General features: G+C 40.3%; 1 protein-coding gene across 2 annotated transcripts in view; it reads right to left on the minus strand.

Moving 5' to 3' along the window:
• The window catches only part of Plcb4 (phospholipase C beta 4), a 361,998-nt gene that overhangs the window by 138,448 nt on the left and 196,768 nt on the right, over nt 1-26,782 (minus strand). The gene's annotated exons all lie outside the window — the stretch shown is intronic.

The raw sequence follows: 26,782 nt of genomic DNA on the forward strand, positions 1-26,782 counted from the left end.
CCACACACAGGAAGCTGCTGTCAGCATGACATATCATAAAACAATATAGTGACAACGGGGTGTAACTCGAAAGTGTTGTATGCTGAGCATGTGTAAGGCCCTGTGTTCAACCCCTATTACCAGAGACAATTTAACTTTTTAATAAAAAGCAATGTGGCAAGGCAGAAATAGTGGCACACTTAAAATTCCCACTACTTGAACAGCTGAGATGGGAGTTCAAGGTCATCCATGGCAACAAAGAAAGACCCTGACTATGGAGAAAAGGAAGAGGAAAGGAGAAGGGTTGGAAGAAACTCAAAAGGATACAATATAGTAGCTCTGTGGATTTGCCAAAATGTATGTAAGGAGGCACGGTATGTCTCTGTAGAGTTTCATGTGTTCTAGGGTGTTCTAACTCATGCCAACTATCCCTTGCACTTTTTATCTTTGGCTTAACTTTGAAAGGAATAGCAAACAGAGACATCTAATATAAAAAGGCTCATCTCAAACATTAAAAGAGAGTTTCTAACCATCTATGTTGTCTTTCACTGGTTTAACTCTGATTCTGTCATGATGAACAGAAGTACTCAGACTTAAGCACCCAGAAGGGCATCGGTTTTCTGCCTCTCTACCTTCTTCACTACTGAAATATTCACCTGCTGCCTGAGTACTCCTTCCATCCACATGGTCTAATTACACACGGGTCTCTGGGGACTGTGACAGCTGAAAGAATATTGGGAACAAAGGATGCTAGCCTCTGGCTCTGCTTTCTAAGGAGAACATCAGCAATGGTGGTGGAAGCCATTTCTGGCTTAATGTTCAGAGATCTAGGGATCAAACCAAGGAATAAGGCATTTTGGGAAAATGGCAGAGAAGTATCTCAAATTTGTCTGATTTTAAACTGGAGGGAGCGCCGTTCTCTGAGTTCTCTGAAATACTTCCTAGGGCACTAGGGGCAGCAACCAAATTACTTTATATAAATGACACAGTGAAGAAGAAGACAGAGCACCAGAAAATGTTAACCCAATCAACTGATTTTTAAAATAAGAAGCAAATAAAGGTATGTTTAATAATTCAACTTGATGTAGAGAAACACACAGAATGAATAAAGGCACCTCTTGAAAGAAACAAAGGGGCCATTATTCCCTTTTTGTAATCACCTCAATCTGCCCAAGAAGCTAAAGGATTATGGTCCATGCCGAAAGTTCTTCCATTTAAACTCTCAGCTTGCCTTGGAGGTCCTCAGGTACAGAGGACCTGAAGCTTTAACTTCCTCCTTCCCCACCTCCACCTCACTACTGAGGCCCCAAGGGAAAGGAACCACCTGAGGAGGATGGGGATTTCAAGGGAATGACCATCAAAGAGCTGACACAATGATGCAGCTTTCCCAGTGTGAACACATAGAGAAGCTACTGGAAGGAAGCCAGCGGGTTTTACATGGGCCCATTGTCTGCCTCTTACACAACTGGACAGATCGGTTTACATGGGCAGCCAGAGGACACTCTCCCAAGACTGCAGAGAGCATGGAAGGGAGGAGCTAGGAGGGGAGTTGTGGATAGGCTCTTTCATCAGAGAAGGCAGAAATCTCCATCCAAAGAACTTGCTGAGAAACCTGCAACAAGTGTAAGAGCACAAAGAACCCAAAGAGGCTAAACAGTAAAGGGCATGTGCACCAGCCAAGAGGATGCCCTGACAACCACTCAGGACAGCACAACCCTTAAAACTCAAGGCAAAAAAAACCATCCAAAATTATGTTTCAGAGACAAGAAGTTGACATGGAAATTCCAGTGAGCAAAGTGAGTTAATTGTTTGACCCTCTAAATAAGAACCTCTGACGTTTGTAAAACAGACTAAGGCTATCGTCAGACCACCCTGAACTCTGAAATGCCTTGCTTTACTTCAAGCTAGAATCTAATTTGACACTGACATATCATTAATAATAATTTCCCCATTTGCTAAAAATATCCCCATCTTCATCAAGCCATTAAATAGCCTTTTCAAAAAAAAAGCCCACATATGGAGTACAGGACTAAGAATGACAATAAGTAGCAGTGTTGAAAGTATTCTTGTATACTTTGGGTGAAAAAGAATTGTGTAATTAATTTCTATGCCCTTGAAAAGTCCCAGTTACCAATGGCAATTTTACCAGTAGGAATGATTCCAATTCAATGTATACAAAGCCTGTGGACAAAAACACTATTGTGCCATTTAAGGTAGAAAAACATTGGCTATCTGTAAGCCTTAACTAAGCAATCTCTTAAATACTCTACACATTTAAATACTCTTGTGCTTATTAAAATCGAGCTGGAAAGAAATGGTTGTTTGCCTAACAATGACCAAGCTGAAGGGTTCCTAAAAATATTCACAGTTTTTGTCAAGCAAATATAAATACTCCCAACATGTTGTTAAGCAAATAAAGGAACAAACATGATCCAAACTGTTTGGTGCTATTAGAGTTTGGATGCTAAATGTTCCTCAACAGCCTGTGTGTGGGAGGCTTGCTCCCTAAGCTTTGGGAGGTGACTGGATCCCAGGCCTCTGACTTTATGAATGGTCTGATACATTTGTAGATCCAAAGCTTACTGGGTTTGAAGGAGCTCTGCTAGAGAACTTATCTGCATCTAGCAGGATGCTCCCTGCCCAAAGTCCTACCTACCACAGACTCACAGCCCTTGGCCAAATGATGCTGAATTGAAGGTTTTAATCAAAGTTTAAGCTAAAATAAATCTTTCTGGCTTTTAAGTCTTTCTTCTTCCTTCCGTTCATTCTCTCTCTCTTCTTTATTTCTTTCTCTCTTTTTCTCACAGGAATGCAAAGGATTTAACACAGTATACACACACACATATAATATACATATACAAGGAATAGTTAAGAGTTGGTGATGAAATTTTTGTGATAAAAAATACTTCCCTCTATTTTAAAATAGAGAAAAGTATACTAACCACAGATTTCTATATTTCAGAAAAAAAATTCTCTAAACTAAAAGAAAACTGACACTTAACAAATTATTTCTTTTCAAAAAACTCTGTTCTTAACGTGTCTGTATTTTCCACTAGAGCTCTTGGCAAGAACAAACAGTAAGAAATGACAAGCAAAGCTGTAAACTGTCTCCTCTCCTCTTCTGGGCTTCCATTTCTTCACTGTCAACAGGAAACCTCTCACACACAGGCCGTGAGGACTTGTCATTCACCACCTAGCAACGGCTCTTCAGTGATGAAAGCTGCATTAACATTTCACAAAGCTATGCTCTACTTTAAAAAAAAATTCCTTCAAAATTTCATACACGTACACAAGAAAATATGATCATATCTACCGGATACCCACTCCTCCAACTCTTTGAATATCTCCCCCAACACTTCCTCACACAAATTCCATGGTGCCTCCCTCCCCACACTCTTTTTAATAATCCATTAAGTCCAATTAGTGTTGCCAATATATGCAACGTGTTGGGCTGCACACTATGGCATGGGTACCCTTCTCAGTGACCACATTCTCAAAGAAAGATTCTCTTTTGCCCAGAAACTACCAACTACTAACAATTCCTCAGGTGGTAGAGGGACCCCAGGAGCACAACCCTTAACCAATCGATGTCAAAACTTTGGATGGCCAGATCTTATATAAACAATCACCTGTATGTGAGTCAATGGTTACTATGGTTATTTCATGTTCAGGAGACATTTAGCAACATCCCTTCTCATCCCCTAGTTAGTACATTCTTTTTGCTTCTATAATGTTCCCTCAGCTTTGTGGGGTAAAGGGCTGGTTGACAGGAATGTTTCCTTTAGGGCTGAGCATATACAGTTAATTATTCTCCACTCTGGCCAGCTCTGCGTTGACTGACACACACTGCAAAAAGAAGTTTCTCTAGCTCAGGCAAGAGGCTCTGCCACTTTTGCTTTTGAAAATAAAATAGATTATGATAGTGTCAGAATTAGTCTGTCATAGGATTCTAGACTCTATTTCAAAAATCTGCAGTGTCTGTCATGTTGAATCCAGTATGAAGTCCAATTGATGCAAAGAGTTTACAAACACACAGCCCATAAAAGTAAAATGAGAACAGAAGGTAAAAAGCCAATATTTATCTCCATCTTGTGCCCTCAAAACTGATCAGAATTATGATCAAAGCGTGACTTTATTTATGGGATAATTTAAAAATTTGATGAATATACAATTTTCAAAAACATGTCTCTATAAATGCATTAGGTGGACATTATGACCATAGTACAGATTTCATTATATCAGGACTTTACAACATGTGGAAATCATACTGAGTTATCTGGGGCATTAGAGAACAGCGTGATTTGAATACAGTAAATAGCTGATGGTTTATTACAGGAATAGCATTCTTTACCCAAAACAAGTCCTGTGACTGACACTCCAACAGCAAACGACAGATTATATTCAAGTCATAATCAATTTATTTAGTAAGTTTTATATGATATGGAATTCTCGCAGGGCAGTGGTGGTGCACGCCTTTAATCCCAGCACTTGGGAGGCAGAGGCAAGCGGATTTCTGAGTTCGAGGCCAGCCTGGTCTACAGAGTGAGTTTCAGGAAAACCCCGGGCTATACAGAGAAACCCTGTCTCGAAAAACAAAAAGCAAAAAAACAAAAAAAAAAAAGGAAAGAAAAAAAAAGGAATTCTCAGAAATAAAGAGTCATAGAAATGGGACAAAACTATGTTTTACACACAGGTTTTGTGTTAAGTGGACAGCCATATAAGAAATTGTAATATCTGGGTAATGGGGTACAATCTAAATCAAAGTATGTTTGTTCACATTCTTCCTGTCATCTCTGTGTCTTCGTGTCTTCCTTCCTTTCCTCTGGGTATGAGGGTCTCTCATAGAAAAAGGAGAAAAGTCAGAAAGTGACCATCCTGCAGTTTCCCTCAGCTTTAATACACTGTATGCCAGGGTACCAAGTGTTAAGAGTCACATGTTCTGAGTCCAGCAATGTAACATAATTCAGTCTGTGATGATCAGTTTTCAGAGAAACAGATTACAACAAGTGCAACTGTTCCCCAAAAGAAGCTGATCCATTCTTCCACATTGCTTGGATTCTGGTTGTTTGACTGTACCATTTCTCATGCATGCCATCTGAATACATGTCTAGGCCTCCCAAATCCTCTTAAAAGGTTAAATGGCTGAAACTGTATTAAAGTAGTTGTCACGACTGAGGATTTCTACTCTGATAATCCACTATTAATCACTTTTTGCCTGGAAGCTCCATCCCTCTGAAAGATGCACGTGTCACTTATGTTGGAGAACCATAGTGGTGATGGAGGATGCTCTCTGCAGAGATCAGGAGTGCCCATGCCATACTACTGTACTTCTTAGGTTTGTGCTCCAAAATGCTTATCAGTTCCATATCTGGCTTAATAGTATTTTTATATTGCAGAAATAAAATTGTCATTAGTATATAAATCCCTTTTATAGTAATAAATTGTAGAAGTGGAGATGAATAAATTTTTATGTAGTATGATAAAAGGAAAGATGTAAGAACAGTTAGAGTATCCACACACAGTCATGCACATACATGCTAGTATACATGGCAGTTCTATCAGAGTGTAATAGAGCCCTATCACTGAGTGCCAATACAGCCATCGTATCAACAGGACACCACACATTACTCATATGTTTGTGATGAGACTAGTGGAAACAAACTTACTACAGTGCCAGTCATGTAAAAGTAGAGACAAAATTATCTGTAGCGCATGAAACTTGATAATGAAAGAAGGAGGAACTTTCTATCTTATGGATTTACTGCATAATACTATTTTAATTCTTACATTTGGTTTATTCCTACCAGTAAAATCATCAAAACAATTTCTCCCTTACTAGTAGCTGCTAGCCATACACAGCTGTGGGGAAGAACACTGGGCCCTCCTTGCTCTTACAGTGGGGTATTCTATTAAGTTCTGAGGAAACATAAAGCAAATTGCCCATGTACATGGAGAACCTTCAGTTTGGAGAAGAAGGTACAAACAGAGTATATGAAAGTCCCTCTGACCCTTGTTTCCAGGTATTCTAACGTGAAATTTTTGGTGTGAGAGGAAGCCCTGTCCTTGGAGAGATAAGAGACATCAAGGGAGAGATAATGAGAAAAGCAGCTTTGGTTTCCATCTGCCTCTGCTTCAGTTTCTTCCCTGTGGTACCCATCGAGCTGACAGCAGTTGGTTCTGCATACTCAAAATGGGATTCAAACTAGAATCCTATGGGGAAAGTTCAAAGAGGACTCAGGCTCTCCTGGCTTACCTTACAGATCACTGCTTCTCAGAAGCGGGCACTGTCATTTAATCATCACTGCCAACCTCAATGACTTTGTAATCACTCATCTGGGTGTGTCTTTCAGAATCCTTCTGGAGAAATTTAACTGAGGAGGGAATACTAGACCTGAAGTTGGGTACCACCATTTGGTCAGTGCCAGACTGACCAAAAAGGGAAAAATGAGAAAGTCCTACACATTACCCTTTCTCTACTTCCTGGTCTGCTGAGATATGATGTATCCCCACCATATGATTCTGCTTCCATAAACTCTACAGTACCTTTCTATCTCACCATGATGAACTTTACTTTCCCAAGCCATAAACCAAAAGAAATTCTTCCTTCCAGGAAACCAACACAGGTACCAAACAGCCATCACTAATGAGGGACTTATTACAGAGGTATAACTGCAGGCTCCATTCATCTTTTTTAAATGAGAAACCTGAAGAAGGGGCTCAAGAAGCCAAGGTGTATCCAGCTAGGAGCGTGACTCTGATATAGACTAATGTTTGAGAACAACTGACTGAGTCTTTACCTAACAGAAGAAGAGATCCAGAGGAGAGAGAAACCAGACGGGCAACAGGGACGAAAGTGAATGTAAGTAACAGAGGAGTGGCCATCTGTTGATAATGTACTTCTTCCCTGCCTGAGAAAGCCGAGCCGTTGACACTGAAGTGCAGGCAGTTGCTTTTCAGTCCACCCCAGGAGTCAATACTGAAGGCCTGAAGTTACTGCATAGTTCCTTTAAACATTCTTTCAAGTATCTTTTTAAGGGTTAGGTCTGGAAATGGGAGCTGTGACCTTTAGTTTTAATTGTTGACTTGACACACTCCAGAATGACCCAGGAAGAGTCTCACTGTAGGACTGTGGAGATTAGGTTGCCTGCAGGCATGTCTATGGGAGATTCTCTTGACTATGCTAACTGAGGTGCTGATCACCAGTTACCTTTACAGAAGCAGAGTCATATCACCTCCTGAAAGTCCACTGGCAATCTGTAACCCGTTCTCTATAGAGCTCCACTGCCACACACCATACTACAACAACGTGTTAACCCGAGCTTCACTACAGTGAACTCTATAATGACCTGGACTCTATTTGCTGTTATAATGACAATATATCAGATATCAATAAACAAGGAATGAATATCTTTCTTTTTGAACAAACTCTCAACCAACCCACAGGAAATTAGTGTTTGCCAAATGACACTTAAGCACCTTTCTGTGTGTACCTGCTCTTTCCTCCATAGTCTCCAAATGTCCCAGTGTTCCGTTCTCAAAAGACAAACCCCACTGCTTGCCTGGAATGCAGTCTGCAGAACAAGTTTCCATTCTCTATGTTGCTCTGCAGCTGGCTGGGCTTATGAATAACTTCTAGGCTGGATATCTCCTTCAGTTTTCTATGTCCCACACTTCAGCCCACTCCCCTCAAGTGTGTACAGTTCACATAGGCCCCTGAGTCCTGGGGAAGACGAATGACACCCTGACCTTATCTTTGTGGAAATCGTGGCTTTTTTTCTTTTTATCCCTTTTAAGAGGTAACCTTACAGGCCTCTTATGTCCACCCTTCCCTTTCTTTGCCATTCAGTTGCCCTTGGACTAGCTCTCCCCCAATTAGATAAAAATGTCACCCACACAAATCAAACTTCTCAAAAGAAAAAAAATCCTACTTTACAGGCTCAACTTTTGCTTTAATTATCAGAGTATTTCAAAGGGGAGCTTTTTATTTTATCTTGCCTTGAATAATCTTTCTGAAAGTTGCCTCAGGCATGAATCTGTGTTAAGTCTGAAGACTACAAGACAAGATTACATAACGCAGGGAAGAATCTGTGGATGGGGCAGGCCCAAATTCAAAGACTCAAAGGATCCTTTCTTTTAAAAACTATTTTCTTATTAAAATAAACACACACACACAATGAACTATTAAATTTAATCAAGATTCCTTGTAGTTAAACACTGGCTAAGCTGTTTTATAAATAGGCCACTGCTATTTATTACACAGGAGTCATAGGATGAGGATAAAGTTGAAGACCATGCATGACCATGCATAATGGAACTGAGTCCAGACCATATTTGGAGAAAATACAATATATATGCACTAAAAACATATGAAAATAATAGCTGCCCAATGCTCAGAGCCCCAGAGGTATTACTCTATGGCCAGAAAATAAGTCTCAGTTTAAGAAATATAGCATAAATAAACCTCAACCACACAGTAGATCACTTTGTGTGTTCAAAATGGTGTCATTTCAAACTTTCTAAAGTTTTAAATTAAACTCAGTGATGGAGCTGATAAAAGAAAATCAGGACAAAGATAAGAAAGTACAGGGAATGTAAGTCTTTAGGGAAGTTGTTTCTTCTTTAAATTTTTCAAGTTAAAATTATTTTGTTTAGTTATTTTGGGGGGTGTATATGTTTGTGTGTGCGCACCTGTGCATTGTCTCTCTCCCTCTTCCGCTCCCTCTTTCCTTCTTTCTCTCAGTGTAGGTGGCTGTGGACGGCAGTAAGATCTCCTGAAACTGGAGTTACAGGCAGCTGACATTCATTCAGTTTGGGTACTGGTGTGTTGGTTAGGTTTTGCTTTTTTTGTATTGTTTTTGCTTTGTTTTGGAGGTGGGTCACTTTGACACAGGCCAGGGTCATCTGGAAAGAGGAATTGTCAATTTAGAACCCATCTCCATCAGACTGGCCTACAGGTACGAGGCACTTTCTTAATTAATGATTGATGTAGGAGGACCTAGCTTAGGCAAGATGGTCATGGCTTGTATCCAAAAGCAAGGATGAACCAGCCATGGAGAGAGAGCCAGTAAGCTACAATTCCACATGGCTTCTGCTTCAGTTTCTGCCCTATCCTCCCTCCATGATAGACTACAAATGTGGGCAGAAATAAATCCTTTCCTCCTCAGCTTGCTTTGGGTCATGCAGTTTAATTGCAATAGAAGGCTGGTCACTGAAGGCCAGTCCTCTGCAAGAACAGCACCGACTCCTAACTGCCCTGCCACTGTTCTTCCCCCATTCTTCTATTTAAATATGTGCATTAAAAAAACCTAAAAAATAAGCAAGTTTTAATTCCAGCTTTGTTTTAACTTTTAAATGCATAAACCTGCAAACAGTGTGCAAGGGGAAATACAAATTCTTTAAGTCAGTTAATGTAAGGGCTAAATATCCCCATAAGTGATGACCTTTTGGGTCCCTTCCTCTACTTTTTGGCATTGATTTTAACTATTCCTTAGTGAAGATGGAACACTTGTTCCAAGTGGTTTATGAATGTGAGTGAGTTAAGACTGTCCCACTTCAAATCAGACTACAATAATATCCTGTGTATTCCAAACTAAAATCACTATAAGGAAACATGATCACACAGCTACCTGGCCTGTCTTTCCCTTCATACGAACTACTTAAACAGTCTTGGTCACTTGATATAGAATGGGGGTATGGTGGTTTGTGTAAGAATGGCCCCAATGTTGCATATATCTGAAAGTTTCATCATCTGGGAATGACACTATTTGACAGAGTAGAGAGATTAGAAGGTGTGGCTTTATTGGAGGAAGTGTGTCACTGAGGGTGGGCTTTAAGGTTTTAAAGCTCATGCACAGGCCGAGAATCACCCCCACCCCACCCCCACCTCCTGCCTATGGCTCAGGATGCAGCTCTCAGCTCCTGCTCCAGCATCAGCCTACAGACTGTCCTGCTTTCCACCGTGATGATAATAAAATAAACTTCTAAACCTGTAAGCCAACCCAATTAAATGCTTTATTTCCTAAGAGTTGTCTCTCTCATGGCTCATGGTTTCTCTTTACCGAAACAGAACAGTCACTAAGCCAGGGTCCTGCAGTACCCTTCATGAGCACAGTGAGGTGGCTCTAACCCTTCTTTATCTCTTAGAGACAACCTAGTCTAAGGACTTGCTATAATCATTTCACAAAGTTATTAGATGTTTTTGTCTAGAAAGTATAACAGTATCTTGATTTTGTCATTTCTTTAGACTTGGCTCTTTTGTGAAGATCCTCACTTATACGTAAATCAAAACCTGCATGTTTTACTCTTGGTAACGAGTGTTGTATTAACTGGGTTCTAAGATAAGCCAAACAGATGAAATATGAACTAAGTGCAGATAGTGGGAAACTCTTCTTCCCTGACATGAGAATAGGCATAAAACCAGGAGTAGGGGCTGTGGCTGTGGCTGTGTCTGTGGCTGTGGCTGTGGCTGTGGCTGTGCCTGTGTCTTTGCCTATGGCTGTGGCTGTGTCTGTGGCTGTGTCTGTGTCTGTGGCTGTAGTGGTGAGATACAGGGCGTGTGGAGACAGTCCTGGGTTCAAATCTCAGAATCAGAAACGGCAGTGAAGCTCCAGATATACATAGCAAATGTCTTTGGCTTCGTCTGACAGTCTGACAGGGTGACTGAGTCTTCTTCGTTCACTTCAGTCACATTAACTTATATCACGAGAGAAATATTCCAATTTTCCATTAGAAAAGTGAACAAGAGATAGCTATAGTTTACAGTTCTATTAATATTTTGTCTACAGCTTTAAAAGTGGGACTAGCTATAATTACACATTAAGCTGTTTCTACAATAAATATTAAGCCTCCTATATAGTAAACAAGCTGACAATCACAAATAAGTGACCATGAGTCTAGCTCAGCTCCATTCCAGCCAGCTGCTGGATACGGAGGGAGCACTTAACCTTTTAAGGTTAAACGTGTCCTTGTTTGTACAATATACATAATATGTTTTCTGGACTCTTTTAGTTTAGTTGGATTGAGCATTATTTATGCTATAATGTGAGTAGATTAAAGTCCATATGGGTAGATGTTATTTAAAACCCAGCATAGCCTTCCTGGAATATGTTTCTTTCTCACAACAAAAGCCATACTAAGATGGGTCCAAGTAGGATGGCTGACAATGTGTTACCATTGTGTATTGAAGAGCAAAGGGCACCACAGTGACAAGGTGGCATTCTCAGGACAGCCTTCCAGTATCAAAGCACACTTATAAGATGCCAAATGCTTTCCCAATCCGTGTAAGGTCAACAACCTTCAAATAATTGTTCCTTTCATAAGATGTGTGCTGTTACGGGATTGTTTTAAAGTGTGTTTGCTTCCTCAGCTTGTGTAGGAACTAAAAAACATCCTTCGTTCTAACAAGGCCCAGAGGCAACAGGAAGACTCCAGAGGTCAGTCACATGTGAGGTCATTCCCAAGAGTTTGTAGCCTATACTATTTTAGTAAATGTCTCTGACATTTAATTCAAGCCAGCATGGGAAAAGAGAACAGAAATTGGGGTTTCTTTAACTAAGTTCGCTGCCCCCTGTAAGAAATGGGCTTGGTTTCCTCAACTGTCTGTACTAATAAGCAGTGTTCCTGGAAACCGCTTTTGTCTTTGTGTCATCTGTGATCAATTATTTTGTTTCTTCAGGGAAAGAGTCTAAACGAACAGATTCTAAAATGCCACGCGGCTGCAGGCAAGGAGGGTGGAGATGCAGTGTGCAAGACAAGCCAGCTTCCCGCAGGTACCAGGAGAGAATGACCTCAAAGAGCACTGGGCTTCTGAGTGCTGAGACTGTAACCACTGCTCACCCGGTCCACTAAGCTTGAAGCCCTCCCTAATGCACACACTGAACACAGACGAAAAGCTTTATCTTACTAAGCCTTTTCATGAGCTCCATTCCAGTAACAAATGGTGGAAAATAAACTTCAGAAAATTCCATGTCCGTTAGAACTAGAATTCAAACCTGGGATGGCTTCTCCTTTACTCGGCACTCTACATTCTCAATAGCAGTCTTCCTAAATACAGTAAAACAGTCAGAAGGAATGGCCTTCGAACACCATGACCAAAGGTGACCACCTATCCCTGCAGTCGTCTTTAAGCTGTTTAATAACATGTAGCTAAACTAAAGACTGTGTCACTGAAGGGTCAGTTTGAATGACCATACCCTCTGGTTTCCTAGCTAAGGAGAGATTCTTTCAACTTCCAAAGAAATAACAGGCAACAGAAAATATTTTACTTATCCATGAGAAAAGGCAGTTTCTTTTATTTTAAATGTACTTATAAAATAACTTCATTTGTGACACGCATTTTTTATTTAATTCCTTCCTTTTAGAATTTTCTAAATCTTGTAAAGAAATTTTAATTCGAGGGAGAAAAAGCAGGCTCTATGCATTGTTGTAACAAAATTAATAGAGTTGTCTATATTTAATACTGTAAAATTACAACAGGATTCAGCCATTTTATATGTTTTAATTTCAATTCTTCTCTTTCCAAAACTACAAGAAATGATATCAAATTTGACCATACCTTGAATAAATCGGGTCTTGTGAATAATATATCAACTGCATTTTAATGTCTGTGATATTAAGAGTTTTCCAAAGAAGGCTTATAATTAATATATATTTTGATCACCAATGTTGCATTTTCCCATGGCCTAATTTGTTTCAAGGGTTGCATTTGTCACCGTCATTTCCTAACTACTGACTTAATTTACTGTCTTAAAACATGAGATCTACCTCAAGTGTTCTGTTCAAATGCTGTTGGGCATCTAAGCCTTGAGCCTTCAAACTCTACCATTATCTTGGCTATAATTTTCCTTAAGCTCCTAGAATCTAACTCTCATCTTCTGTTCTATCCCACAGATCCTCTTTCTGCAGAAAGTGCTGCCCCACCTCCTGCCCTTCATTTTTTTTCTTCCTTTCATGGAAATCAAGTGTGATCACCATTCTTGACCCCCTTTTAGAACTTCAACCCCTTGTATTCAGCCACTTCTTAAGCCATCTCTACCAGCCTTCTCCTGGGAGGCCAGGTGTCCAAATATACCCAGAGGTGAGCTCACTACTAAGAAAAGGCTTTTTTGGGGAGAATACATACAATTGTTAACATCTTGGAAGAGTACATAGAATTGTTATCATCAAGTAATAGCAAGCAATGCCAAGCTCTTCATGGATGCTGCTCTGTTTGGATTAATGTGTTGCTCCAAAGGACAGAGGTTAAAGGACTGGTCCTCAACCCATTAACTTCTGGCAAGCAGTAAAGTCTTCAAGAGGCATGCCCTGGTATGAGTTCTTCAAGTTATTAGGGGCATGCTTTTGAAGAGGACACTGGTACTCCAACTTCATCTTCTTGTCCTCTTTCATTCCAAGAGTGGTTCTCTTCTCACATAATTACATACTGTCTTACAAAGTCTCAAGGCAATGTAGTTGACTGGTCAAGCACTAGCCTACAAAAAAGTATGAACCCAAATCTTTTCTTTTTATTAATTATTTCAGGTGCTTGTTACAGCAACAAAACCCAAAATCATAGGTTACCAAACAAAACAGCTACAGAACAAAGGAAATTAGCCTTTTCATATGATAAACACCTAAACTGTGAGTGAACTTCAACTTTAATGAGCTAATGGTGAAGAGGTAGTTGCTTAAACCTTAATCAGTTTTCAGGAGTGCTTGATCAAAGCACTGGTATGACAATCTCAGCCAACCACCAGATGCCATCATTTAAGTATTCTATGACCCTTTGTGCTATAATCTTCAGAAGCCTTTCAAAAGAAGACTGGCCTGATGAACACTATGAAAATGAACCATTTATGTCACAAAAGGTAAGACTGTATGACTGCAGAGTCCAAATGCGCTCTCCCTGTAATGGAGTGAGAGCCGAAGCCAAAAACGAGGCAAGGTGGGCACTGTCCCATCATTTATCAGTGGAACTAAGGAGAAATTCATCACACCCCTAGTCTGACTTCTCAGGCCAAGTCATGAAACTTCTTCAAGTCCTTTGATGAGGGAATGGTAAGGGTATTTCATTTTCAGTCAAGAGTAAGAATCGCCAATAAAGACTAATGATCTCAGGAGCACATACTTTCATTTATTTGTCTATTTATTTATTTCGATTTTGCAGTTCCAGGGCTGAAACCTATTGTCTTGCATATGATAGGTAAGTACTCTACCATATAGATTATATGCCCAGCCAGGAATGCAGACTATAAATCACCAGGAAACTAAGAATTATTTTACAATGAAGTGAGTTGTTTCACAGAGTAGCTACTATGATCCACTTAAGGATGCAGATGGTCACTTTCCTTCTTAGAGGTGACCAAAGGATTGTCTGCTGGATGACTGACATGATTTATCTGTTCTTCTGTTGTCCTTCAGGAAATAATACTGAATTGGTAAAGCCACTATGACACTCCAGGCTCTTTACAAATTCCTGTGAATCAAAGTCTAAACACTCCCTCACCACAGATATGTAGTGAACCATATCCTGGTGTTTATTCTGAAAAGAATTTTGGTGAGAGCTCAAGGAGTTAGCTGCAGAATGGCTGGCTGTTGTGGAATGCTACCTTGTTTCCCATCTGCAGATAGTCTTGATACCTCTAAAATGAACAGCTTTCTGCTTCTTGAGGAGCCATCATCTTTTGGGGTTATGAATTCAAAGCTACCTGAAACATTCAAGCCATGAGGAAGAGCACGGAAGGCAGTTGATAAGTTATGACTATACCTCCTAAGCTTTTTTCTACCCTAAACTAGAACTAACAAGAAATATGAAGTTAAAACTACTAGCTTCAGGCTTTAGACATGTTTAGCCATCTCTGTACCAATCTCTGGAAGACAAAAGAACTCTTGATTTCAGGATTCTAGCCAACATCAATTTTGGGAAGTCATCGTTTGTGTGCCAAATAGTAATCATTTTGTTTTCTAAACTGAATACAATATCCTGAATTAATACTTGTCACAAACCATCACATGCAGCTGCTTCAGGACCCTGTGCCCAAAATGTCCTAAAATTTAAAAGCTAAAACAAACTAATGGAGTTTCCTATCTTGTCAACTCATGTCTGAAGCACAAAGCTGTTAAAACCAAGACAATAGTCTCTTTAACCACAGTCAAATGAGCTAGCACAAAAGGAAAATACAATTAAAAAAAAAGACTTGCCTTTTCCCCAGCTTAAAAATATGAAAATTAGTGTGTTTAGCATAAAAGAAAGAAATGTACAAGAGATCTGAAAAATAGGTACAAAATAAACCACAAAATGCAGATCAATATTGTGTACTTTCAGTTCAAGAAAGTTCCCATGTCTCTGGTAGCTTACATCACAGAGTAATTTTGTGAAGGCTTTCTGGAAAGGTCACTGTTGCATTTCTATAATATTAAAATCTATGTTAGCATACAGAGATTCCCCGAAGAGCCTGAAATATTAGAGAAGCTTCAAGTTATTAAGATTTTTGTATGACTCAACTAAGTTTTCTTCAAATATTGCAATGATCTTCACATCAGATAAGCAATGAGAGATAAAACTGGAGCTCATAAAAGTAAAATCAGGAAAACAGCTTCACTGCCTATTAGTTCTAAAAGAGTAACTTAAAAAATACCCTATAATTGTGAAGGAGCTTATCAAAAGAGTCCATTCCCTTCACAAAGGAGTAAGATGTAAACATAGGTTAAGGTCTTAGTAGATATCAAAGTGATCTCGTGTTCTTAAGAGAAAGTCTGACCCAAGAGCCAATAATAACTTTGCTTTTCTTCATAACCCTTCCTGTTTCCTGAGACCCTCTTGGGCAAGTTGAATGATAACTTAGGTACAGCCATGTGTTCTATGTGAGTTCATGAGCCTGGGTTTGCCAACTTAAGTTTTCTAAGTCATGAATTCTAGAATAAATGTAGAATATCTCCAATATAACCAGGGAAATGAAGCTAATTGTCTGGCAGTGTGTGAAATTACTATCATATGTTTTTCTTTGTTGGCTTTCTTCTCCCCAAATAAAAACATTTTAAGTTAATTTGTGTGTGTGTGTGTGTGTGTGTGTGTGTGTGTGCGCGCGCACACGTGTGAGTGTATGTGTTGCATATATATATATATGTTCACCATGTCCCCTGGAACTGGAGTTATGGATGGTTATGAATATCATGAGTGCTTGGAACTGAACCTGGGTCCTCTACAAGATCAACATGTGCTCTTAACTACAGAGCCATCTTTCCAGCTATGAAATTCTCATGGATATACACATGTTGGAACATTTTGATCCTTGATTATAGAGAGAACTGCCTCAAGTTCATGGAGAACTCGTAATAAGAACATCACCAAAAAAGACACCATTCTTTGATTTACAAACAGGAGAACTGGTAAGAGCTTTAAGAGGCTTAGCTTACAGCCAGATATCCAGAAAGAAGACCACAGAAGTCCTTTTGGTTAGGTGCCAAAAGGTCTCAGGAGATGTTCTGTTAATAAACATATCCACTCAGAAATTGACTCATGCCACACTCCAGGCCCTCTACCTCTGATTATGCTCTGTATCATTGTAACAGTGCTCTAGAATGTTCTGTCCTTGAAATCTTGACTAAATATAACCTTGATGGTAAGGTCCTTAGTTCTCTTACTCCCATTGCATTTTGTTGGTTTCTGTTTTAAAGCAGATATCATAACTCAAGACACATTCATAGCCTATTATGAAGACATGTGTTGTAGACATCTTAAGGCTTACATGGCTGCCCACAGAACTGGAATTTCTTCTCCTGGAACAAGAAGCAAGTCCTAAATTATAAGACAACATTTGCAGATGCCTCCAGCCTAAAGAAAGAGAGGATTGGATGCAATTCCAGAAGCCAAGGAGCTTTTCCTAATGGCTGCCGTACACACTTAAATCTGCCTTCCCCAGAGGCCGTAGAAACAAAGTGGTAAATGATGACCTGAGTCTTCGGCACAGGTTTCACACAGTGTTGTAGATTCCTGTCCTCTGAGTAACATAGCTGACATTTTCATCTGTCTGGTTGTCCCTACCCACAAGACACCATCATGGGTTGACCTGTTTTTTGTTTGTTTGTTGTTTGGTTTTTCTGTTTGATTTTACTAATCTTATCTAAGAGAAGGAGAGTATCAGGAAGGTGAGTGGACCCTCACCTGAGATTCTGGATCCTCTCCCCTGCACTTCCCAAACACTTATATTCAACTTTGACTAATTTCACAAGGGCTCTAGGAGCTGTGGCAGCCTCAGGAGGGGCTCGGGCACATAGACTGGCATAAGTAACTGAAGGGAACACCTTCTATGCCGCTGTGGGGAAGCCATCACCCAGTGAGGGTCAGGAGTCTCTGGGGTAGCAACTTTGGGAGCAGTCACCCATGCTCCTGTGAGCAGTCCTTCATTCCTACTCTGTGAGTAAGCCTGATAAACTTGTCGGTTCCTCAGGGTTAACACTAACCAATCATACTTTGGATTATGTGGGGATTATTATAAGAAAGGGGTTAGACAGAAGGTAGACATTGTTTGCTCCTCCCTAGGGAAGGAATTTTCACAAGGAGTGTAACGGTTTGTAAATAGAGACATTCCACAAATACATATATTTCCAGCAAATTGTGGGTTTTTTGTTTTGTTTTTGTTAGTTTTTTGTTTGTTTTTTTTTGTTTTATTTTGTTATTTTTTTCTGAGACAGGGTTGTTTGTTTGTTTGTTTAACAGCTCTGGTTGTCCTGGAACTCACTTTGTAGCACAGGCTGGCCTTAAGCTTACAGAAATCTGCCTGCTTCTGCCTCCATAGTGCTGAGATTAAAGGCATGTGCTATTTTCAACATTTTAAAATTATCAACAGATTACCTAAACATAGGCATATACATTCCATAAATAAGTAAGGCAAATATCTACTCTGAACTCCAGAATAATTTTAAAGGCTTGCCAATGCAGTGAGTTACACATGGAATCTCATAATTCTAGAATATATGAAAATAGTTTAAAGCAAAAAAAATAGTACACTCACATTAAAAAGGACCAATTCAAGAGCTGACTCATCTAGCTACTTAAAAACAAAGAGCCTCTCAAAAACTATATTAGAGGAGTTTCTATACCAGAAACAGACACGTCTGTATATCATACTCAAGAGGGTTCCCAGATACGAGGGATGCTGAACAGAAAAAGGACTGCCGACCTCACTTCCAGAACCATCCCAGGTACCTACATTGTTTTAACAGCTGCAGAGCTTCCTAACGGTCACAAAAATGCCTGACCTAGATTTACATTGGCCATGGCCATAGAATCATAGAATTTATCTGGAGACTCATTGGCTCCAAGGAGCCACACTTGATCCAGTCTTTGGCTCCCTACTAAGAGGAATGGATTAGAAGAAATAGTACACAATGCTCTTCTGGAATCTAAAGCTAAGAGTCCTTATTGTTCATGTTGTTTTCAAGCTCTGAGCAGGGGAAACTCATTAGTGGGTCACACAGAGCAGCAGCTGTCTTCAGTAACTCCACATGTGCTGACAAAGTGGGAACTCCCGGAGCCATTTCTCTATCATAGCAATATGTACACTTACCAAGATAAAGCAATTTATTAAACTAAAGGATCTAAAGTTTAGATTCTAAATGATGTTTTACATTGCTTCTGAATTCTAGCACTAAGAAGACTATACTATGCCAAAGTGGCAAGAATACAGCTGTATTTCCTGAGAGCCACAGTGGCACAGTTGTCTCCCTCTGACCTAAAATCAATCTTTCCGAGACTTTAAATGATATGAGAAAAATGTACAGAGAAGGATTGCCTTTGACAAGAGTATTAACCTGATGGATGGCAAGAGGTAGAGAAAAAGCCTATGTGATGGATCCCCATTGGTTTTGTATCTGTTTCTTGTGGAACCATGCACTTCTGCACATACCAGAGCATCACTGTTCTGCACTAAAGAGTTTAAAGAGTCAATTATTGAAAGTAGGTTCCGTACATGAAGAAGCAAGGTAAGCAGTGTAGCATTGGAAGGCACAGGGGTACAGGTCATAGGATAGAGGCACATTTATCTGTCTCCCCCACCCCCTTCTCTGGAAGCCCATATACTGATCACTAGTTCGGTTCTTTAGGTTCTTTATCCTTTACTTATTCTTCTTCTGCACTGGGATCTAAGCCTGACTATACACGGTACTCAAGGTTAACTAGCTTCTAGTCTATCATCTTTTTTCTTATTGCTTCCCACTATTAGGGTTTTACCCACCTGGCCTTTACCATTTTGCTTCCAAAGCTTTGCATATGCTATCCACTAAGGGCAGACAGTTTTTCTGTGCTTGATTTACTTGCTACCTCAGGCAACAGTTTGAATGTCACCGTATCTGCTAGGGCCTTTGGCCACTCACTAAGAAACAACATCAGAGCATCGCTGACATGTCCCTTTCTTGCCTACTTCTTGCCTGCTTTCTTGCCTATTTTTTTCTACTTAATACACATCTTTAGTACGTTTTGTTCATGTTCAATTTGTTCCTCAACTATGATAGCATCATTATATATTTTGTTTTCCATTTGCATTTGCTCCCCATGCACACGGAGCACAAAGCTGACTCTCCAGATCGTCTCGGGAATGGATGAACATCTGCTTCTGACCTTTCTGCAGTGAAGGAATTAATAAGGAGTGTCTCCATGACAGTGACCTAATGTGTTGGTCACCCAGACAAAGAAAAGAATTAAATGGAACATTAAAGTATACAGTAGAAAAGAACAAAATAAGACACGAGAGTTAAACGTGGAGTCTTCCTCATCTGCTAGATACTCATTTGTTAATTAGTTCACTGTCCCTGTTAGTCAGGATAGTGTACAGTCTTCCAGAGAGGATTAGGCATAGAACCCATGGTCATAATCTTAGATGTTAGAAATCATAAGATGTGGGTGGACAATCCATCTCAAATAAACCAGCATTTTAAAGGCATTTCAAGGTGAGTTGACCCTTAGCAGAGAAGACCAGGCAGAAAGACTTCCTGGAGAAACCCATTCATCTAGTCCTGGAAAGAGGAAAACCTGTACAAATACAATAAGATGTGTTTAAGGTCTGGCAGATTAGAAATGTTAGGCACAGTACCCTTTTCTTTCTAAGAGTTAGAATCACATCATACACATGCTTTCTTTGGCTTAGTCTCCACCTATTGGAAGAATGGCCTCAAATCACACAGGGGTCAAGGATGGAAACCCAGGATATCTGAATTTGGTCAATGTCTGAATACATTCTACTGAGTTTAAAGAAGTGAGACATAACATCATTTGAGACAAATAGAATCCCTAAGTGGACAGAAGGCTTTGTGAACCATTCCCCTTTCATCCAGCCCTTGCAGGGAGTGAACTTGACCTGTTTCAGTCAGTAGGCAAGATGTGACCCCCTCTCCATGAATGACAGTATATTTCTAAAAGAGACACACAGATACACTCTTTTGCCTGTCTCTGGAGCTTCTCCCGTCAAATCACTGACAGTATTTCTCTACATGGCTTTACACATGTTCTCAGGCATATGCATGCCCTGCTTAGATACACACTTTGCCCTCAGAGCACCCTTGCCCTGTTAACATTGCAGGCTGTGAGAGTCTATAGCCTCAGTCACTCATTCATAACAGCTATGGCCCCAAATTTGTGAAGAAGGCCACCTGTTGTCATCTATTCCTCGATGAACTGGGTCTGAACAGCCAAATCACCCAACCAATAAACAAAGTTATGAAAGAAAAGAAAAAGAGGGCTGTTTTATAAGTTCATAAAACTTCAGTGTAGTTTGTAATGCAGGAAACATGAAATAATGTATCTTCAAGAACAAGGAAGAAAGAAAAGAGAGATTTCTTCAGCCTCTAGGGGTTGAAGGCCTGTAGGGCAGTGGACTGTGTCACCAGACTGAAGAACTAGTAAGGTAGTAGCAAGTTCAGAACCCCAGTAAATCTTATAACTGAGAAGAGCAGAATTTTGAACTAGCTCCCGACCAGGTTCCTGTCATGGAGCATGTGACCGTGACAGCCCACAAGAGGACCATGACAACCAGTCTTGTAGCATAAAAAGCTAATTAGGTATCTAGATAGGTCCCAAGTGTTTAGCCAATGGGCATCCCTTTCTGGGCATCCTTTCTTGCAAAAGGCATTTAATCTCTGGTTCACCCTGAGTAAGACTCATCCTCATCCACCATGAATAAAACAGTTTGGACAAGTAAGGACTATCTCCTTCATTAAGGACAGTCATTGGAGGATGCCTTTGTCATTCAGAGCCTCACCTAAGTCTCCCTTAGAGGACTCCTCTTCCAGCGCTCCATACGCCTAACATTCACTCGGACCTAAGCTGGCTGTCCCTAGAGTTTGAGAACCATGGCCTCAATCCCACCCCATCCCCTGCTATTTCTCACGTGGAGAAACACCGAGAGCTGGGACCCCTACCTTAGACTGCATTTTGCCTTCCCTAAGCAGTGTATCAGTGGTCCAATACCCTAGTGGCAAAGGCAGAAATGCAGAACAACAAATGCCCATTCTCATTAGGTTGCACAGAATGATATTAATAAGGAATACAAACAAGATCCAAGCTAGCTACGGTAAAAACATGCCTGTAATTCCAGTACTTGTATTCAGGAGACACAGCCAGGAGGATCAGATGTCAAAGGTTATAGAGAGCATAAGGCTAGATTGGATTCAATAAAACCCATTGCAAGACAAAGAAAAAAGAAGATGTAAGAAAGGAGAAAGGGACCAAAGGCTCTCCAGGGACCAAAGTGGATGGGCAGTGTGAAACTAGCAAGTGATTCTGGGGAGAAATTAGGGGATATAGAATAATAGAATTAATCACTTATCAGTGATTTTTTTCAAGCAAGCATATAAAACTATAACATCACCTTCTAGATGACACCAATTACTATGAGCAAACACATGTTCGCTTTAGTATGAGCGGCCTGACAAGAGAAAGATCCCAGGCTTATTTGTCTGTGACCCTCCCCACTTCTCTATTCTCTAAATCCTGTCCCTAGCAGTAATAGGCGCTTAGCAGACACCCAGAGCATATCTACAAAAGGAGTAAATAATTGAATGAGCAATGACACGGTGGCCCGTATTCCCCAGGAAAACAAAGCTCCATGCCTATGTTTTAGTCTTGATTCTGTTTGATGTCAGGTTCTGCTTTTCCCCAAATTATTCTTATTAATGGATTCTCTTCTCTTCCAAGCGATGAGTAAGACCATGATTGTAGAGTGACTAAAGCTCTGAGTGAGGGCATCTGGATTTTATAACATCACTGTGTAGCAGGGACTGTCTAACAGCCGTTTACAACATTCGGCTGCATTTTTTTTGTTTGATTTGAGTGTCTGAGAGTGTAAAATCACTAGGTATATCAATAATCATGGGAAAGGATGTTCAAAGTGTAGTGTTACTGCTTCGGTGTCACTTTTTTCTTAGTAAAGGAAGTGTGTGTAGGGGGTGTATGCGTGTGAACAGTACACGTATGCCATTGCATATGTGTGTTGCTCAGAACACAACCCTTTGGAGTCGATTCTATCCTTCCACCTTTATATAGGTCCATGAAATCAAACTCAGATCTTCATGCTTGCATAATCAGGTAGCACTGTCTTTACTCACAGCTCTCTCTGCCAGCCCACTTCTTTCTAATTAAGCCAAGTCAGAAGGAAAGACGTGCATTTTCTATATACAATTTTCTAGGAAGCCTAGCTTTTAACTCATCCTCAATTTAATTAAGAAAAACATTCACATCTACAGTCACACTACGTGGACGATCAGTTTAAATATGAGAGTCTATACTCTCTGAGGAAAATTTAGACAATAAAATATGTGATAAACATAAGAGTAAAACATTTTAGAGTTCAGTTTTACTTGAGCATGTATTTAGCATCATGATTCAACTGAATTACTTTGAAGTTCTCCTAGACCAGAGCACCCTATCATTTATACCTAATGAGCCACGGGCTATTTTGAATATGGTAATATAATCAGCCGAACACATATGGCTCACAGCTAAAAGAACACTAATCCAAAATGTTACTTTACATGTATACAGCGTGGTAATTTTCAGATTCATAGCAATGCTTGTTAACTGTTAAAACTGACTTCAAATACTAAGTTGTGAGGTGTTCTCTATCCTCTAACCTGAATAAAGTTGCCTGTGACTAAGCTGTATTTGAGGGAGGAAACTTAGGCTTCAAGCAATTCCTGAATTTAAACAAGATATCCTTATCCTGGAGTCAGCATACTAGTGTTATGACACTTTTGGTACAAAATTTAACAATTCTTTTAAAAAGCAAAGTTCCTGAGAAAGTCTGAGACATGATTTAATATGGGAAATTAATTCTGGGGAAACTTTCAAAACAGCATCTATTATGTAATACGTGGTATGCCTTTTTAAAAAAATTTTTTTTTTGGTCCCATGGACCAGCTGTCTCTTTATCCCAGCTCAAAGCCCTTTGCTGAACCATAGCAAAGTGTGCCCCTCAGCCTTTTGTGATCAGGAACACATGCTATTCAGGGAGCACCCTGCCACAGTACCACCTTCTGTGGAGACTGAAAGTACATTTACGGCTCAATTGACTGCAGAGTGATCATTGAGGACCTGTGTTTCCTCTACTTTATTATCTTTTTCATAGAGGGAAATGTTATTATGGAAAAGGGAACAAAGACAAGAACTACTGAAATGCATGCCAGGATCTCAGAATCCAAAGGACTGGCCACAGCAAAGGTGTGGACACCAACACTGGAAACCTAAGCAAGGCAGTGGAGCTTCTCCATCAGTGTCGCTCTAGGTAATCCTAGAGAGAATACTCTGCTGGTGCTAAGCCAGCTAAGAAGGGATGGGGCCCCACTGACACTGGACAGAGATTCTGGCTTTCCTCCCTGTCTTTTAGTGTCCCATCGTCCCTGACCACGTCAACTTTCAGGTAAAGCAAAGAACATGATGTCTTTGCCTCTCTCTTCCTCACAACTAGGAGATGCAACAGAAGGAGTCAGCTTGAGGATCCTTTACTAGTAATCTCAACTTTGTCAAGAAATGAGAGGGCACAAGAGGGCTTTGAAATGCAATGAGTCTCCTTTCCATGGGCCAGAAGACCATGGCCCATTCAGAAATTCTCTCAAGATATGACCTATATTGCTAAATAACTGGTATCCCTAGAAGCCCCCACAATGCACTCTGCTATTTAGACTCTGCAGCTAAACAACTTGGTCCTCACCTCAGCTGTGTTACAAGTGCTTTGCCATCTGCACAATACAAAAGGTTGGCAGGCTAGCCAGCTTGCACCAGCAAAACACAGGGACTACACCAAACCTGCAACAGTAGGGCAAGGTGCAGTGAACAGACAAAGCTGCAAGACGAAGCAGAGCAAGTCCATTAAACACAACGTTTTCAAAGAGCTTCTCACAACAAGGGTGATGCTTGTTGGATGATGATCAGTGAAAAGCTAATGTGTGATATTTGGTATCCACTAGTCAGAAGTCTGCCCAGAAACAAAACACAGTAGCTGTCAGACATATGTTCAAATGGGAACCAATGTTTTCATTTTTGGTGAAGACTTCTTACCAAGTTCTTTCTTTCTGTACTTTCTGAAATATGTTTTAGAAACTGTTTTTTATTAACTCAGTATTTGATATTGATGATGCCTTTATAATATAAATATACTTCATAATACCTCTATAACACAAAGAACATTTCCACCTGGCAATATAATTATTTCGAGCTCATGTTCACATCTGAAATAATTTATGAATGTACAGGAAGGTGAATAATTTTTATATGCTGTATATAACCCCCTATAGAATAAGAACGTATAGATAAGTGAACAAAGACAAAATATACAGAGAATAAACTAAAAAATGAATCATTTAATTTTAAGTTTAAGTCTGCACTCTATCCTTAGAGATTTTCTTGTCCTCCTATATAACAGACAACAACATTTGCCAGGCCTCATAAAGCTATTAGCCATCTTGCTTAAGAGGCATCAAATGAGAGACAGAACCTGTGGCAATTAGGTCACCTAAGGACACATCAGCTGCCATCTGGTACTCACAGTGATTACTCAATTATTGCACAAGACAATAATGGAGTCCCAGCTATCACATGAGCTATCTGTGAGATCCTATGCAGCAACCTCCAGTTGTAACCAGGAGGTACTAGGTACTTGTTAGTGTGATGTACTGGGCACTTGTTAGGGCAATTGTACTGGATGGGTGATGCAGATGCATGCAGTGCATGCAGATGCAGGGTCTAGTCATAAGTAAGGTGTTAGAAAAAGCTACCAGTTGGTAAAATAATCATGGGTAAATTAATAAGCAAGTATCTTTGCTTGACTCTTTGCTTCATGTTCAATTTCAGAACGACATAAGCAAATATTTTCTATGTACTTCTTAAGAAAAAGTACTGGAAAGCTTGGACTCTGGCTGCCCTGCCTACATAATGTGCACCTTCATGGATCAGGCTGTTGTTTTAATGCAGCTGGAAACCATAGACATTATTTAGATTTCTGTTGCTGCCACAAAGCACCATGGCTAAGGCAACTCATAGGAAGGGTTTGCTTGCTGTTCAGTTCCAGAGGGATAAACGTTCATCATAAAGAAGAAGCAAAAGAGCCAGCAACAACCAGCTGAGGCATGAGCCAGGGGTTCACATCTTGAACCACAAACAAGGAACACAATAAAGAAACAGAAAAAATGGAGAGTCTTTTCATTCTCAAAGCCTATGTATGTATCCCACTGACATACATCCTCCAACAAAGCCACGCCTCTTAAGCCTCTCCAAACTGTGCCACCAACTGGGGACCAAGATTGAAACATCTGAGCCAACAAGAGAATACTCTTCCAAACCACCACATAAGAGAACCTCAGCATCAACTCTTTCTCATCCTGATTGCAATGAAATATACCAGCATAAAAACTACCAGTCCCTTCTTTACACCACAGAACTTTTAAGCTTGCCATAGGTCACCAGCATGTACTAAAAAGCCCGGCAGCTCACATGTCACATTCTCCGTTTGTTAGGGAACAGAGGTGTAAGTGGAACACTGTATATCTGCAACTATTTGTTCTGACTCTGAGCATGTTTCTGTTCTCAATATTCAAATCCTTCAGAAGGCAAACTAGAAATGTTTGCTCTGAATGGCTGTGATATTTAAGTGAATAAAAATAGCACCCAGCTGACCTTCTGAGGCAGTGGGCATGTGGTGGGTGGATGGGGTCATGCACTGAACCTGAGGTGTCTGTTCCTGGTTTGTTCATTCTAGGGAAATCTCAGAAGCAAGATTAAAACGGGGGGGGGGGGAGTGAATCTTTCAGGAAGCAGCTTGATGGTTCCAACAGCTGTCTGCTCCGTGGGGCCTTGCACTGAGCACTTGGGCTCCACTCCTCCTGGGATGTAAGACTTTTAGCCCTGTGCCCTGGCATTGGTAACTACTCCCTTTCTCTTCTCTTTTTCCAGTAATGGTGGACTAAGTGAAAGAACGGGATGTTTCTAAATTCTCAGGGAAGGAAACAAGGCTGCATTTTTCAGAAAATCAAATCATTGTCCACACATTGGAACAGTAAAGCTCTCTTCCTCTGCCTTTGACTTATCCATGGAAACAGTCTGTGGCTTAACAAAAGACAATAGGGAGCCACCTTTCAGTGGAGTGTTATGTTGCTAAGTAATCCTTTCTAAGTTAAAAATGTTTACTACTCATAAAAGCTGAAGTTTTACATGAGGGGCTGTAACCCTGGGTGGAGAATATGACTCGTCTCTCCATGGCATGGGGTGGTGGAGAATGGAATGAGTGGAAGGTGTGTGTGTGTGTGTGTGTGTGTGTGAGAGAGAGAGAGAGAGAGAGAGAGG

The sequence above is a fragment of the Grammomys surdaster genome, unplaced genomic scaffold, assembly GCF_004785775.1.
Source record: "Grammomys surdaster isolate TR1022 unplaced genomic scaffold, NIH_TR_1.0 129, whole genome shotgun sequence".
Lineage (NCBI taxonomy): Eukaryota > Metazoa > Chordata > Mammalia > Rodentia > Muridae > Grammomys > Grammomys surdaster.